At 39.5% G+C, this 15,902-nt stretch overlaps 1 protein-coding gene across 1 annotated transcript in view; it reads right to left on the bottom strand.

The window, feature by feature from the left end:
• BMPR2 (bone morphogenetic protein receptor type 2) overlaps positions 1-15,902 on the bottom strand; it is a 114,182-nt gene that overhangs the window by 27,529 nt on the left and 70,751 nt on the right. The gene's annotated exons all lie outside the window — the stretch shown is intronic.

Genomic DNA, 15,902 nt, shown 5'->3' with positions numbered 1-15,902 from the left:
ACTGAATGTTTTGTATTCAAATATCTACAACATACATTAGATACAAGTCCATTTGTGCAAATATTTCAAAACACGCTGGGGTTTTGATTTGTTTTGTCTCAGCACTCAGATAATTTTTAGCATAATTCTCACTCCATAGTTCACACAAAAAGACAGAGACATCTCCACAGACTGCAGCCGAGTATCAAGAAACCAGAAACAACAACAAAACAACAGAAAACCTTAAATAACTAGCCTTATTGAGCCTTTTTAAAAACAACTTTTTATTTTCATAACGATGTAAGTATTGTAAGTATCTTGCTTTTTCTTCCACACGCACACCCCCATGGGAAATCTGTCAGTGTTCTGAATGTTCTTAATACTACTCCATGTCAGACCCCAGGCTGCTCCTTACAAGATTCAGCCGCTTTAATATAAAAATGTATTGCTGCGGATACTCCTCTAATGTCAGAATCACTGGAATGTGGCACTACAAGACCTCATTTGCTTTGGCTTCAAAACCAAGTTTGGGAACTATGTTTAAACTTGTCTTATATATAGCTAAAAGTACTCCTTAAAAGACTGTAATGAAACCTAACTATGCTAAAACCACAAAATATAAAATGCGCACCAGGCTTAAATGTCAGGTAAATGTTTAGATGAGACTGAAATACAGTTTATCCTGGTCTGCACTAGCTGAATAAACTGTCAAATTCACTTTGCTTGAACCGCATTTAAAAGAAATTAAACATGATTCACTTATTCCAATTCCCAGGGCGGACAGACACAGGAGAAGCAGATAAGAAGAAAAAGCAAATTTAAAAGACCAACTTCCATTTTTACATAACCACAACGGTAAGAGGAAACAATAAAAAGCCGGTAAAACACAATACCAGGTAGAGTTTCAGCTATGACAGAAGTATGTGAAAAACTGACCAAAAATAACATGCAGCTGATATTTGATAAACCCTTCAAATAAGGAGGAGTTTGTGATAATCACAACACCATCAACTTTACATCTGTTCTGTCAAAAGAAATAAGTTTCACTAAGAAAATAAGCTCTTGCCACAGAGCACTGTGCAGTGGAATCAGAGTTGTGACTTCCACTGGGAGGAGATCAAGAGATACACATTACAATTCTCATCTAGATTATGAGTTCAAAACATATACATACATACATATATATTAAAACCCACAACATCATAAAGGAAACTTACATCATACAAAGCGATATGAAATATTACACAACTGTAACAAGCTGAATAATTGCTGCCAGGGAAATAATAATTTTGACTTTCATATTTTTGTTATAGGAATTTACATTTTATTGGCTTACCTTTTAAAATATATATTAAATGTGGTGGTTTTTGCATGAGTTCAAGACAGTGCCTAATATGTGTTAAGAAAGTGCAGGTTTTGGGCGGCTGAGCTTTTTGCTCCAGTCTCAGCTGTATTCTCGCAGACCACACAACAGCCATTTACAACCTCCCCACTGCCAAATATACAGTAATCGTTTCCACCACTGTTTGCCAAATGCTATCTAATGCCTCAGGTCAATTGCTCTGCCCTAGTTCTTCTTACAAGCAAAGGGTTAACCACATGCCTCCATCATGAGGGCCCTCTTCTGCCCTGGAACAGGGTTTTGCTGTGCCTCCCCTCCTGGGCATCCTGAGCCAGGGTTATTTAACAGCTCTGGCTGCACTGGCACACTCCCTCTTTCTCCCATTAGAAGCTTGTGAATGGTGGCATTATGCAGCTGGAGAGCTACTAGAAAATCCGCAAATAACAACGTTTTGTGCCGATCTGCAGTAGAAAAACATGCAGTGAAAAAGGATCATTGCTTTGCTTTCCCAGTCCTTCATGGACCATCCCGTCTGGGGGCTTTCTCTCTTTGGTAACTGCCAGGTAATCTCAAAGACCATCCCCAGCCTTTAACATGACAAAATGTTTTAACTTCTTTTAAGCAGAGCTGTTTCTTAACAACTCCTATATTGGCTTATCTTGAACCAATTTTTAAATTCTCATAAGCATTTTAAAATAACGTTGTCAACATTCCAACAGCCAAGTCAGTCCAAGACAGTGTGAGTCACTACTGTCAGGTTGTTGAGCAACATTTATAAATTTAAGAAGAACTACAAATTTTGTAGTAAGGGTAACTGAACATCGCAATGGAGTGATAACATGCAGCTCAAAACAATATGAGTGGGCAAAACGCTGCATATGACAGCCAGTCATTTCCCAGCAAGGACAATTTTACTATCTTTTACTTGTAAATCTATATGAAAAGCAAAGCAAAAAACAAACACAATGCCAAAAAGCCCAGATGGCCCCCAAAGCCCACAAAAAGTATTATTTCTGCCCTCTGTCTGCTTGGTATGACTAATAACTTGATGTCAGATTATCAGTCTTTCTTAAAGAGAACAAAAAGGTCACATATCGACCCAGTTTTCAAACCTCCCAAAGCTTAATATGACTCTTTATAATTCATTCTTTCAATACGTCTCTTCCTTTGGATATGTTTCATCTATAGCCTTTTACACCAGCTGCTGAGTTGCCTTTAAATGCCCAGATGAGAAATGTTAGCAAAGCCAAAACCAGACAGGACCTCTCAAAACACTTACAGAGGTTCACGTTTCCTTTTTTATCTACTTTCAAGTAAAACAATACATATTCAAAATCTAAATATAGATACTTGTGCAGGCCATACTCCTCTTGCTATTATTTGGAGATGCATTTTAATTAACTCACCAGAAGGCAGATCAGTGTGGGTCAATAAAAGTAATTACTGACCTTTAAGCATGGCACTTTTAGAATTAGAATGTAAAACACATATGTAAACATATTTCTTTTCATGTTTTCTCCCATGAAACAACTTTCTTTTCTGAAACAACCCTGACTCCTTAAGATTAGGAAATTCAATATCAAAGTTTATTTGATATTACACTTCCTATTAGTAGCTCCATGTGTATCACAAAGCACAGCATTTCTAAAGTAAGACTTAGTTGGTCTGAAACTGTTAACAACCTCATCTCCAAATCAGTGGATTGGCTTTTTAAGTTTATTTGAAATGACAAGACACTTGCCCTACAGCTTGCCCCCGATCTAAAACAAAATCTGCCAAAATAAAAAATTAGAACCAACAGAAACTGGTGTAAGGCTCAAAACACCACAGGAGCCAACTTTTTAGCCTACTGGTATGGGAAAGGGAGAGCACCACTCACTGGGCTACCGATACTTCAAGCAGCAGTGTGAAGATGCCATTTAGAAAGCACCCAGCACATACACACTTCTACCTTCCAGTATTTCTGCCAGTAAATGAGGTTGGAACTAGATGATCTTTAAGGTCCTTTCCAACCCAAACTATACTATGATACTATGATTCTATGATTCCAATTCTGATACTAGTCAACGCTTTTCTGAAGTCCACCAGACCCACCACAAAGAAATATCACAGCAAATAGTAGAACAGCCGTCATCTTTTTTTCAATAAGAAAAAGAAACAAAGCACGACTCATTAAAACAGAGGCGGTCTCCTTCTGGCTGGGGAGCAGCTGGTAACCAACAAGCCACCGTGCCCAGAAAAGTCCTGACCTCACCATCAATAAAGAGCTTGGTTTTGGGTTCCAAAAACCCAAGTACAACAGCTCCTGTGTACAGACAGAATTTTGTCAAACATGCACACAAATAATTCAGAATGTATCTCAGAGTAAACTGTGGAGGGGAATGCTCCCAGCACTCAGAAGTGAGTCATCAGGTTGAACCCAGCCCTGCACTTCAGATCCTCCCTGCAGGCACTTCTACCGCATTACAGACTTCTCTCTCTTCTCTCAGACATCACTGCCACAATAGTTTCCACACACTTTCGGTAAATTATTTTTTAAGATCAAGCTTCCATATTGCCACACGTGGAGGTTGTCTGCTGCTCTGCTGCTGCCTTCATAACCTTTTCCAGGAATGACATAATATGAAAAATGCTGACAGTGCTAATGGCATCAGGAGTAATAATGTTTTTCCTTCAAATTAATTTTTCCACTATAAAGATAAGCTTGTAACATTAATTAATGCGGAAGTATTCCAACCTGTGTCTATACTTGAAGGAGCGTCCTCTTTTATTTCTCTGTAAATTAACTTTCAAATATGAAAGTCTCTTCTGTACACTTCCTGCTTCCGTATTTAAAAAGTAGCATTCATCCTATTATCAAAGAACATTTTGAGAAATCAAAGAAAACAGAGACAAAATCAGGTAACAACAGACAAAAAGAGTCTTGTGAACATACAGAACTCTTCCCAGGGAGTCCGAAAGAGGATGCGCAATTCCTGTATCTTCCTTTCCTATCAGCAAATACTATGAGACCTGCAGACAGCTATCCCCCTCCCCAATATATCTTTCCTCTGTGGCTGCTCCAGATAAAGCACCAATGAACCCACCACTGCTGACGTTACTGCATCAGTTCAGGCACCAAAGTCTGCTCTGTGAATGTAAAATATTCCAGACTGGTTGACCAGCTATGAGGAACGCAAGCAGACTTTTCACATTTCCTACTTCACCGCTGAGCAGATTGTTGCCCCTGCTACAATTACTATCCTAAAATTACAAGATATTAAGTGAATGGAATGGGAAACAAGAAGAAGGAAGGACAGCCACCTCCTTATAGTAGCTGAAAGCTGTCCTGAAAACTCCTTTCTATACTCAAGGTGTTACACAGGGATGGCCAAAGAGCTCCCTGGGACTAGGAATCCCATGGGTAAAATTTGATTGTATAATTAAAGGCTGTATCACAACAGAAACACATACGAGGAGATGGCCTTAAAACCATGCAAGCACTGATGTTGTTTCCTTCTAATCTTCAAACGTTTGAATATGAAACCTTAGGGTTTGAAATGTTGTTTCAATGCCATATATTTATATGGGGGTGATCATATAATAAAGGACATTTGCACATAAATTTCCATCAGATCTCTATATTGCTATTAAAGCTTTTCATTCAGTTTTTAGAAATCTGCATACTCGCCATGTAAATGACTCACAGCTGTGTCTGTCACACAGTAGTAAATAACTCTAGAAAATATATATGTGTGCTTAAGTTTAGATAAGCATTGTATAAAAACATTTTAGAGAAGCATACAATTTTTCTATATAATGAAAATCAGTTTAAAAAAACAGTTGTCTATACTCCCACAGAATTTCTGGTACCACTGTAAGACCAAGTTGTCTTACAGCCGATAGGTAACAAAACATTAACATTTATTTAAATTGCCACATCACCAAGTAAGCATCAATGTTAGTCTGCAAGAAATAAGGAAAACACCATCCTTTAACTTTCACCACACAACAGTAACATCTGATTCTTCAGAACAACTACAGCTGTACAGACTCTGATCAAAGCCCGTACAATTACACAGGGACTCAAAGATCTGCCCATAGAGATCGTTTTAAGAAGAAGCAGGTTTCACGCCACCCTACAACTATTTCTTCAATGTGATATTCTCAATATGGTCACTGGCAATCTGTGGCAGGAGTTGTTTTTCCATTAAGGAATCTTCATGATTCTGAGGATGGGATCACAAGCATGAGTGAAACCTTACAGTTCAGTCATTGCTGCGGCACGAGATGTAAAGCTAGACTGCGGGGGCAGCATGGCCTTCAGCTGCAGATGCTCTGCAGACTGGAAAGTGACTTTTCAAGTATAATTAATTCTGTTTGCTTTTCAAGTCACATTTCTTTTCACAGTAGCCCTGCACAACTTTTGTGACAGCGGTAAAATCTGCCTTTGAAAAAAACCATACAATTAGCAATCTTTTCCAAGGGCCCACAGAGCTTAATCACATCTGTTTATCTGCTGCGTCTACACACAGCTTATACCAAACACGTCCTAAGAATCTTCCGCAAACTGTAAAATTAGCTCTCAGCTCTTAGGGCATTCTAGCAGCACATTCCAACCAAACCAAAACACCTCATCGGGTCTTTTTTCGCCTCTTTTCTGGACAGAAACCAACATCTCTTTCCAGCCAACTGGCTGCTACCTCATTCCTGATCCACTGTCCCACAGCAAGAGAATTTAGTCTTCATCACGCTAGAGCAAATGACAAGAAAGCCTCCACTACAAACACTATGCTGAAATGACTCTTTTAAGTAAAATCTTAAATTCATTCATTGCAGAGAAGAAAACGTGAAAGAGAAAAAACAAGCAGAGAACCTGTAACGAAGAAATATGTTAGTAGCCTTTTAGATACCATGGGCCTATGTCAGACTTTAATATGTGCAAAAAAGAAACCCAACCACACAGCCTCCAACACCAATTTAACTAAATGCATTTAAACCCATATTTTAAGTTAAGCTGGAACTACAAGGTTGGAATATTTTAAAGTTACATTTTGCAGACTTCTACATGAATTCCAGCAGGCTCTCTTGCCAGTTTTCCATTAAATGTATGCACAGCCGAGAACGATGAAAGGCAAAAAACAGCATTTCCTATACAACTTTTGCCATTCACCTAAGCTTTTATAGGTGCATGTTTTAAAACAATTTATTATCCTAAATTTGATTTATGAACCCATAAACTTGAAGTGAGGCTGCATCCTTCTATAAGTGCTTAACCAATTATTAATAAAAATAAATTCCACGTCCAAATTTTGTAATCAGATAGTATAAAATGTATATATCTTGTACCTATCAATGTGACCATGTTCAATACTTAAACCAAAGTTATGGCAAGGAACAATATTTCACATCCAAGCACCTGCACGCAAAATGGAGGTTGCAAGGAAACTTCTATGGAAGATGACTGAGCACTCTGTGCTCACACAGATTGAAAAGCACAACGGGAACCATATTTTTTGTGGGAGATGGTGCAACATCCTTTAACAAAATAATCCTGACATCAAGTAACCCTAAGGCAATTTTCTCCCATAACTGAAAACGGATGTGTTTTCCCTGGACTTAAAAGCAAATCCCTGGTTTCTAGTCTATTGGCTTAGACAAAGCAGAATATTTGCACTTAGTTTCAATCATTTCATTATTTGAAGAAAAGATTTAAACAGTCACCAAATGTTTCCACTTTGCACATAGCATCATCATATGTGAGTGATTTTAACTTTTTGTACAAAATCTTATATACTTATGGTCACAAATTGTCCTTTCTAATGCATTTTTTCATGCTTTTCTCCACATTAGGAAAGCTAAGATTTTTATTAATTTTTCAAATATCACTGTATGGAACCTGGGCTGTAAGAAAGCACCAGACTTGCATGAGACTTGCAGTAACATCACAATCTGGCAACGATGCATCACAGAAACTGTCTGCCTCAACGTCTCAAAACACCATAAAGCGTGGGCTGTAAAATTTATTTTCTATAACATGCTCCAAAGGAATCCTGCTGCAGCTAGAAGTCAGTCATTCGTGATGCAGGGTTTCAGTGGGCACATCTCTCTCTGACAACGTGCTGTCAAAAACCACAGTTTGAACATGAGCTTTCTGGGCTTTGCCTCGAAGAGGAAAGCTCCCTCGCTGCCCTGTGGCCAGCAGGTCCGAGGGCTGGAATCCCTGCCAGAGTCTCCGTCCTCCTCTGGGGTACCAGCTGCCACCAAGCACCTGATCCGGCGCCAGGCAGGGGCTATTAGATTCACCTGTTTTGTTTGTTTTCAAAACTGAAGGCTGAACTGATACATGAAACTTAAAAATTAAGCATGTGTGTTAATTTCTTTGGCAAAGCAGAGGGTTATGCAATCCTTAACAGCTCCCTCTTTGATGACTACAGACACAGCGGTGAATTAGCAGCTTGTCACGTTTGTACAGAAGTAATTCCTGAGCTGATAAAAACCCAATGCAACAACTGTTTCTGCCTTTTCTTCTGCGAGTTCAGGCATCCTCAGAGTAATTTCTAACACTACTGAACAGACCCTTATAATCACGATGTATGTAAAATGAACAGCAATTCCCAAGCACCCCCAAATTTAGATTATCTTTCTGAAGTTCTCTGTATACCCATAAATACTTGATTACTACAGAGATAAAAGAAATACCTTGCTTCTATAGAGAAACTTGACTGTACCTCAAACTCGCCTTCAAGCTTAAAGGAAAGCTAATCTGGGCACCTAACCGCATCCTGGGGGCATCTTCTGTATTGAAATAAAATAGTCAGAAAAATGTTTCCTAATGAAAAGGCTGAAAAAATATTTACATTATCCTCTCATACTGATCTTACACCAGCAGGGCTTCCTCTGCATCAAACCAAATGGTAACACCAGCTTTAATATAATGGCACTCTTCCAGCCTCTGTAAAAACGCTGGATCAAAAAATGCACATGCTACAATAGAAGAAAAAAAAAAAAAAGAGTACTTCAGAAAACCTCTTTAAAGCTATTTTAAGTTATTTTAAATCCAACAGGCTCAACAGCTAAATATTTCATGTTTGTACTGTTTCCAGGCACTAAAAATAGAGCCCCCAAAATGACAACGAAACACTAAAACGCCTACTTTTATATTGGTGACCAAACAAATACCCTCACACCCCCCAAAAACCCCATATCTTTTAGCAAAGGCAGTTTTGATCCCTACATTTTTCATGTCTTGGAAACCTCTGAAGCCCAGGAATGCTGTCTACCAACTGCTCGTGCCCCCCTTGCTCCTACAAACCCACATCCCCACCTTGCCAGCAGCTTCCCCAGTGGGAAGGCCGAGTCGAGCTCCAGCAGCGCAGGGTGACTGAGCCTGTCCAAGCAGGCACTTGCTGGGTACACCCCGGAGAAGCACCAGAGCAGCGGGTGTCTTTGGTTATGGCCAGCAGAGCCAGCCACGGCATGGGAGGTGGGATGCTGCTTCTGCCCACCAGCAGCTCTGTGCTGTCTGCTCCTGGCGGGCAGGCACAAAAAAAAAAGCTGCACAACTCTGATGCTCAGGAAGACGTTTTGCCTGTCAACTTCAGCAACAGGCGATGAAAACCAAACTAATTTAATGGACATGGGTGTATGGGGTGTTTATTCCAAACCAGTTTCCCTAAACATGCAACGAAATCTGAATTATAGCACAATTTTAGGCAAATAACCTGTTCAGTTAAAAACCCAAGATCAATCTAAACAGATAGGGTGAGAACAAGTTTTGACAACACCCTTCATTACACTTCTGATTTATGTCCTAATACTTCAGATTTCATGTCCTAAATCAGCTTAATATTGTAATCCTCAAATGTAGGAAATATTTTAGTATTACAACTTAGCTCTTTCTCCTTTCTTTAAATCAAGACCGTTTTTTATTTGTTCTAGTATAACACAGTACAGCACACACATTCTTGCATGTAAAAGGTTTCGTAATTTCAAATTTGAAGGCATGTGCTACAGAGCTGCGAGTTAAACCTGTTTAACATTTCAGAAGCATTCACTGTTACTAAAGACTGTGTTTGTCTGGCTAATACCAACTCAAACAACACCTGTGGTAGTCCAAAAGGTACACATCTGCCCCAGCTCTTCCTATTACGGTTTAGAAGGACAAAGTCTGACATGAAAGTACGTGTCCTGTCTTCCCACTGATCCTCCCTCAATAGTCTCTGCTTTTCCCAATCACCTTCTCTACATGGCCAAATAATTTCTAACTTTTACCAGTTTCTCTTTTTAGGACTTCAAAAATATTTTAAGTCTTTAGTAACTTTAAGACAACAACAATCATTACATTTCCCCACTCTCTAACATCATACTAGTTGGTCTTACCAGGTATATCCCAGATAAAATCATTGTTAGAAGGAACTGAGTGATGAAGCAGAAAGCAGGAATTTGGGGTCAGCCAAAAAATCCCCTCCTATCTTGTCTCAGGGTCCCCGAGGAATGCAGTGGACAGTGTCTTCCCTTCTTTTCCTCAAGACCTTAGGCAGTCTCACTCAGTCAGCATCAGTGCATCTCAGTCTTTCACTCCCATTCCTTGTTCAACTCCCATCCAGTACAGGACTATCGCTGAAGACACTGCTCTCCCTCTGCTGCAATCTGTGTCCATGCCAGTGAGCAGAGGAGGCCATGGGGGGAGCTGAACCTCTCCTGGTTCCTGCTGAAAGCCACCTCTCCTCCCCAGCCGAAAGGCCTTAGCAAGGACTAATTTTCCTTATCCTTGCTTAAATGGAGATCCAGCTGTCTTCTGGGTAGGAAGAACCTCCTACTCAAAGGCGCTTCACAGATATGAGATGCAGCTATTTGGGGACATCATTAAGCAGAAGGAAATTAAGGACAGAAACAGCTGTGGAAACTTGACAAGCCCAAAAAAGCGGTTTCGAGAAGACAAAGGCATGGCTAGCACTCAGCAAGGTGAAAGCTGAAAACAGGGAGCAGAACCCAGTGAGAAGAAAGGCTTTAGCCTCTGGAGGACCCCAGCAAGATCAATAGTCTCCACTGACATGCAGCTACTGTTCTCAAGGCATCAGCTGGAGTGACCCTCTTCAAACAGATGAGTGCATCTTGTACAGAGTACACAAATGCCTGTGTTAGATATGTGTAAAGAGGAAAGAAAAATATTTCCCAGGAGGAAAGAAAAATTCTCCAGAATTTGAAATATAAAGCAAAGAGAAACCTGAGTTCCAGTTCTGGTTCTGATATAGAAGAGCCTGATTTTAGGCAGGTTACTTTGTTGCTTTATGCTTTATGTTAGCCAGTTATATAATGAGAAAACAGTACCTTCCCCAACTTCAAAGGTTATTCTGATTATTTTAGAATAGCAAGAAGATGAAAAAGGCAATAATGATAAATAGTAATCCTTAGTTTGCACTTATGCAAAACCCTTCTACAGATCCAAGTACTTGATTTCAGATGAAATACAGACATCGTTTGATGTTCATTTCTCGCAGCGCAAGAGCCAGCTCAAGCATCCCTTGCCTCCTACTCCCAGGTGCCTGTTCCAGCCCCGCGGTGCCCTGACAGCTGTGCTGCACAACTGTGGTTATGCTGAGCAGGGAACTGGGTATGAAAGACAACGGGGGAGATCATGGGAGGGGAGGAAAGATGATATCTAATGCAACACCTCTGCCAAAACAAATAGACATCAATCAGGTACAAAGGCTGGCATCAAAGCTATCAATCCATGTTACACACTGTTGGTATATGAGAAGTACAGCTGACTGCACTCGTAGAACACGTTCTGTCTGCCCTACAGTAACAAACTTGTTTCAAACCAGGAATACATATTTCAACACAGACCTGAATAGGTCACGGGGAGACATTTCATAATCCTTTGGAATTAATTTGCTAACAATGTTGGAATCTGCTTGATTGCTAGATTAATTTCACAGATTGAATAAAACGCTTCTATGTATGGAATGATGCAGCTTTTATAACTGTTCTTCTTCAAACACATTTTCAATGTAATTAAAAATTTTCCTAAATCAATCCCTGAAGTTGTCACAGTTGTGACAACTATTGGTTGTGACTATTGGTTTCAGCTATTTTAATGATGCTGTACAATTAAACTGTAAGAATGAGATTGATATCTTCATCAGACACTTATTTACACATATACTGTAGAAATTAGAACAGGAAAAGCAGCCTTTTAAAAAACGAATACAAAGGCAGCTTCTGTCAATCTGATTTACTCAAATCCTGGAGTGTACCGTGAAATCCTGTTAAATGAATGGCAAAACCCTCAAGTCCCATTAAACAAATAGAAACCTTTTTTGTGAAACAACAAAATACAATTAAACTTGAGACTGACTCCTTCCTGACAGATGTTCCTGTTTTAATACATCACAAAATCCAAGGAGTTGTAGCCAGGGTTTTCAAATTACTCTGCTTCACAACTGGACACCATTAAAGCATTTCTGGATTTCAGCAAAGACGCTGTGAAACCTGCCCACTTCTAATACGTACCTGTTTAATCCCCTGAAATTTGAGACATCCCCAAACACTAGTTTTCTGAATTTTTTTTGCCCATCACTCTCATGCTACTCTTAAAAGAAATCAGATTTAGGAATATGCAATTTTATGAGCTCCATTAAAATGAAACACATCACCAGGACAAAACCAAGGATCTATGACTGCCAATTAAAAGTGAAGATTTCAATCAACTTGACACTTCCAGCCTACGCTACGGTTTGGTGGTTGGGGTTTTTTTTTTGTTTGTTTTCCTTGCTGATCCCTTCTAACAATTTGCAGGTAATCACATCAGCTATGCCTCTGAGCAGGAAACCATGCCATTACCATTTTAGACAAGAGTTTTGTTTCACAATCTATCTCTTCAAAAAGAAACTTGAAGTGTTCTATTACGTCTATAGCGCTTACAAGATGTATTTTCTGTTTTACTTCTGAAATATCTCTTTGCTGTAAGATTTCAAATCCAAAAAAAATCTGTCAGGAGCCCAGTTCATTGCAGCTTGCAAGTTGCAAGTTGTCCAGGACTCAAGCACAGGTCTGTCAAAGGCTAAAAATACAACTAAATTACAGCTGCAAGCAAATACTCAAACTTCAAAAAGCATTTGCAAGTACATATTTGCTTCTGCAGATGGAAAAAAAAAAAATCAGCTGCCAGCAGCTACCTGGTAACTAATTCATTTTATAATAATCTAGAATAAATACCTTGCAATCTGATGTCAAGGGCTCCACTGTAACACAGCATCATGCCAGCAGCACTTTGGGGAATAAGACACTGATACTGACATAACCCATCACAATAATTACAAATACAGTAACAGTGAAGAAACTCACGGCGTGCTTCTGGCATCACTGTGGCACTGAACGTGCTGGGCCATTCATCAGGTCCTGCTTAAGCAGAAACTGTAAATGACTAGAAGCGATCATTTCAAACTTATGTGGCGTGCTAGAGAAAATTCCAAATTTACCAGTTCACATTCACCTATCCGCTCGCTCAGAATTTAGCATGTGTACAGGCATAAAATTAATATCTTTGATGAACATTAAGGTGACATATGATCTCAGCTAATTAAATTATTTAGCACTGCACTCCCCATACTCTAGGAAACTTCTGTTCCACAGCAAACACAACATAGTGACCACACAGCCAGGGCTGTGCTCCCGTCCACTCCCTGCTCTGGGTAGCCTACTACAGACTGCAATACCAAACACAACTCAGTGTAGGATCAAATTCAGCAGAGCTGGGAGAAGCTATTCAGACTGATATCTTCGGTATCTTTTTTCACTTGGTCGACTCTGGAATATTCAGTGAAATTAAGGATTGACAATTTATTAGTTATCCCCACTAGCAAAATTTAGTTATTATTGTCTTCATAACAGATATCAAACACCTCACGACTATTATGACAACCTTTTCCCCACAGCTTTATGTTTTCTGGTTTAATTAAAATATTTAAATAAAAAAAAAAAACAAACCCATGTAACTGATCTGTATAAAACCAGGAAAATAACATCAGCATACCTGAGCTACACAGCTGAAATCTCAAATTAGTTTCAAACCTTTCCCTTGACGCATTCTCTCCCACTGCCATTACCACTACCTATTCTCTTTGGGCTGGACAGGAGGTGTCTCTTATTTAACCCTCCAAAACTGAACATGGTTAGCCCGCATCTTCCTCGACACTCTCCCATTGCGAGTGTGCCTGTACAAGCGCTGCCTGCAAGAGTGGCATGGCCCGTGGACAGCACCTTCCCAGAGTCGCTGGCACAGCACTTAAGAGATGCATCATGCTTTTGGTTTACAGTCTGTATTTATTCCACCCACATACATTTTTAGTTTGCTCCGAAGGCACTACGAATGGCTCCACATCTGGGAGCGTCTAAGGGAGGTGCATCCACTGCTCTGCTCGCCCAAACCTCTGTGCGGCATCGCACACTTCCCAGCTTCATCTGCACAGCCAACCGCTGCACAACTGATCTGCTGACAGCGCTGATGAAGGCAGGAAAGCTCCAGTTACACCTCAGGGTCATCCAATTTTTTTCAAAAAACAGCTAAATATTTTCCATACGTTCACCTATCACTGACTTCTGGTGTTTTCCTGTGCTTTCTTTCGCAATAAGTTTTCAGCAGGTTTTCTCTGCTGCAGAGCAGCAGTGTCTGAACCTGCATTCAATAGAAGAGCGTTTTGCTAAGTGTAGCAGTTACATATGCAGTTAGCATCATCCATTTTGCCTTACTCACTGCAATTATATCCTCAAAGAACAGAAATGGAGGAAATGGAACCACAGCTAGAATATAACCAATTTGTATTTGCTGCAGTTTAGATGCCTTCCTTTGGGGAGTTCATGGTGTGAATGTGGGTATTTTCTCCATGCTCAGGGTTTGGGGTTTTTGAGTTTATTTGTTTGGATTTGTTTTGTTGAGAGGCTGGTTTGGGGCTTTGCTTCTTTTTGGGGGGTATTTTTCTTTTTGACATTGTTTTGGTTTGGGTTTTTTTTTTTAAACAGTAAATCGTCCCCTGTCAAATGGACTATATATAAAAACCATACTGATAGCATTTGTACTAACTTGTTAGGGTTTAAAGTTCTATTTCTGTGTCCTACGTCACTACTGTTCAAGTGAGTTAATGCTTTAATAGGAGAAACAGAAATACAACCAAGCAACAATGGCTGTAGTGACTCCATGTCAATGGTCCATCTGTCTAGAGCACATCACAGCCATGTATTCCTTCAGCAACGTGCATCCAGTTTATGAACAGATTAATAGATAGGGCTCTGAACCACCACTCAAAGATAAATGGAAACGTTTTGATTTGTTACAGGGGGGAAAAAAATCACACTCACTGCTACAGCTCCAATACTCATACTTCATGTCCAAGGGTTACAAAAGTGTGAAGTGCTTTTATGCAGGATGCAAGGATACCTTACCCTTGCTCAAAGCATATATAGTTTTCAAGTCAATACAAATGTCTGGAACAAGGAATTTTTTACTAGTCTAAGAAAATATTTAGAGTCCTGCAGGTAGTTTCTATATGAGCCTCATGTCGCCAGTCTAAAGGAAGGCAAAAATCGAAAGGCCAAAGTCAAGAGCTGCCTAATGTCATTCACGGATACTTCATAATCTTTTAGGAAACAATTGGCCCAATGCCAAGAAACTTAAGGAATATTTTTAGGCTCAAACTTTAAAATAAATGCATAGAACAGTAGTGCTCAAACACTGAATCCACCTCACTGGAACCTTCAAAGGAATTTAAAAGAACTGGATCACAAACTCTCAATGCAACTTGGTATCATATGTCTTAGAAAAAGCAGTCCTTCCTCAGACCTCTCAGAAAGTGTCAAATACCTCTTCCAACTCTAAAATAAGAAAGAAAAGCTAAGGTAACAGAAAAACTTCACACTTTCCTCTTTCAACATCTTTCCTCACCCTTTACAGAATTTCTAACTTCTCCCTTTTGGAACTATCTGTATAGCGAATGTTCTTCCATGAATCAATTTTGTATGAAGTACACTATGCAAATTAACTGAAATAAGATAAAACTCATAAGCTAGGTTTTAAGACTAATGAATATACTGATTTCTTTCAAATTATCAAATGTGTTACAGAATAAATACCTCAGTAACTCAAAATAAAACAGATATTTAAAACAGACTTCTGAGAAAGAAATACATGGACTGCATTGAAAGCAGAAAGAACCTATTGAATATTCAGCATTTAATATTGAAAGAATCTATGCATCCCCATGTTCCGGAAAAAAAGCCAGCAGGGGAGAAAACCAGCTTGGTTGAATAGAGAGATCTTGAGTGATATCAAGAAGAAGAGAAACGTTTATGGGCTCTGGAAGAGGGGACAGGCCTCTTGGGAGGACTACAGGAGGGAAGTGAGATTGTGTAGAGAAAAAATCAGAAGGGCTAAGGCTCAACTAGAAATCAGATTGGCCAAGTCTGTGAAAGATAACAAAAAATCTTTCTATAAATATATAAATAATGAAAGGAGGACTAGGGAGACCATACAGTCCCTATGGGATGCAGAAGGAACAACAATGACAGCGGATGAGGAAAAGGCTGAGGTACTTAATGCCTT

The sequence above is a fragment of the Phaenicophaeus curvirostris genome, chromosome 7, assembly GCF_032191515.1.
Source record: "Phaenicophaeus curvirostris isolate KB17595 chromosome 7, BPBGC_Pcur_1.0, whole genome shotgun sequence".
In the NCBI taxonomy this organism is placed as follows: domain Eukaryota; kingdom Metazoa; phylum Chordata; class Aves; order Cuculiformes; family Cuculidae; genus Phaenicophaeus; species Phaenicophaeus curvirostris.
The sequence above is the reverse complement of the archived record's forward strand: the minus strand, read 5'-3'. Positions and strand labels throughout refer to the sequence as shown.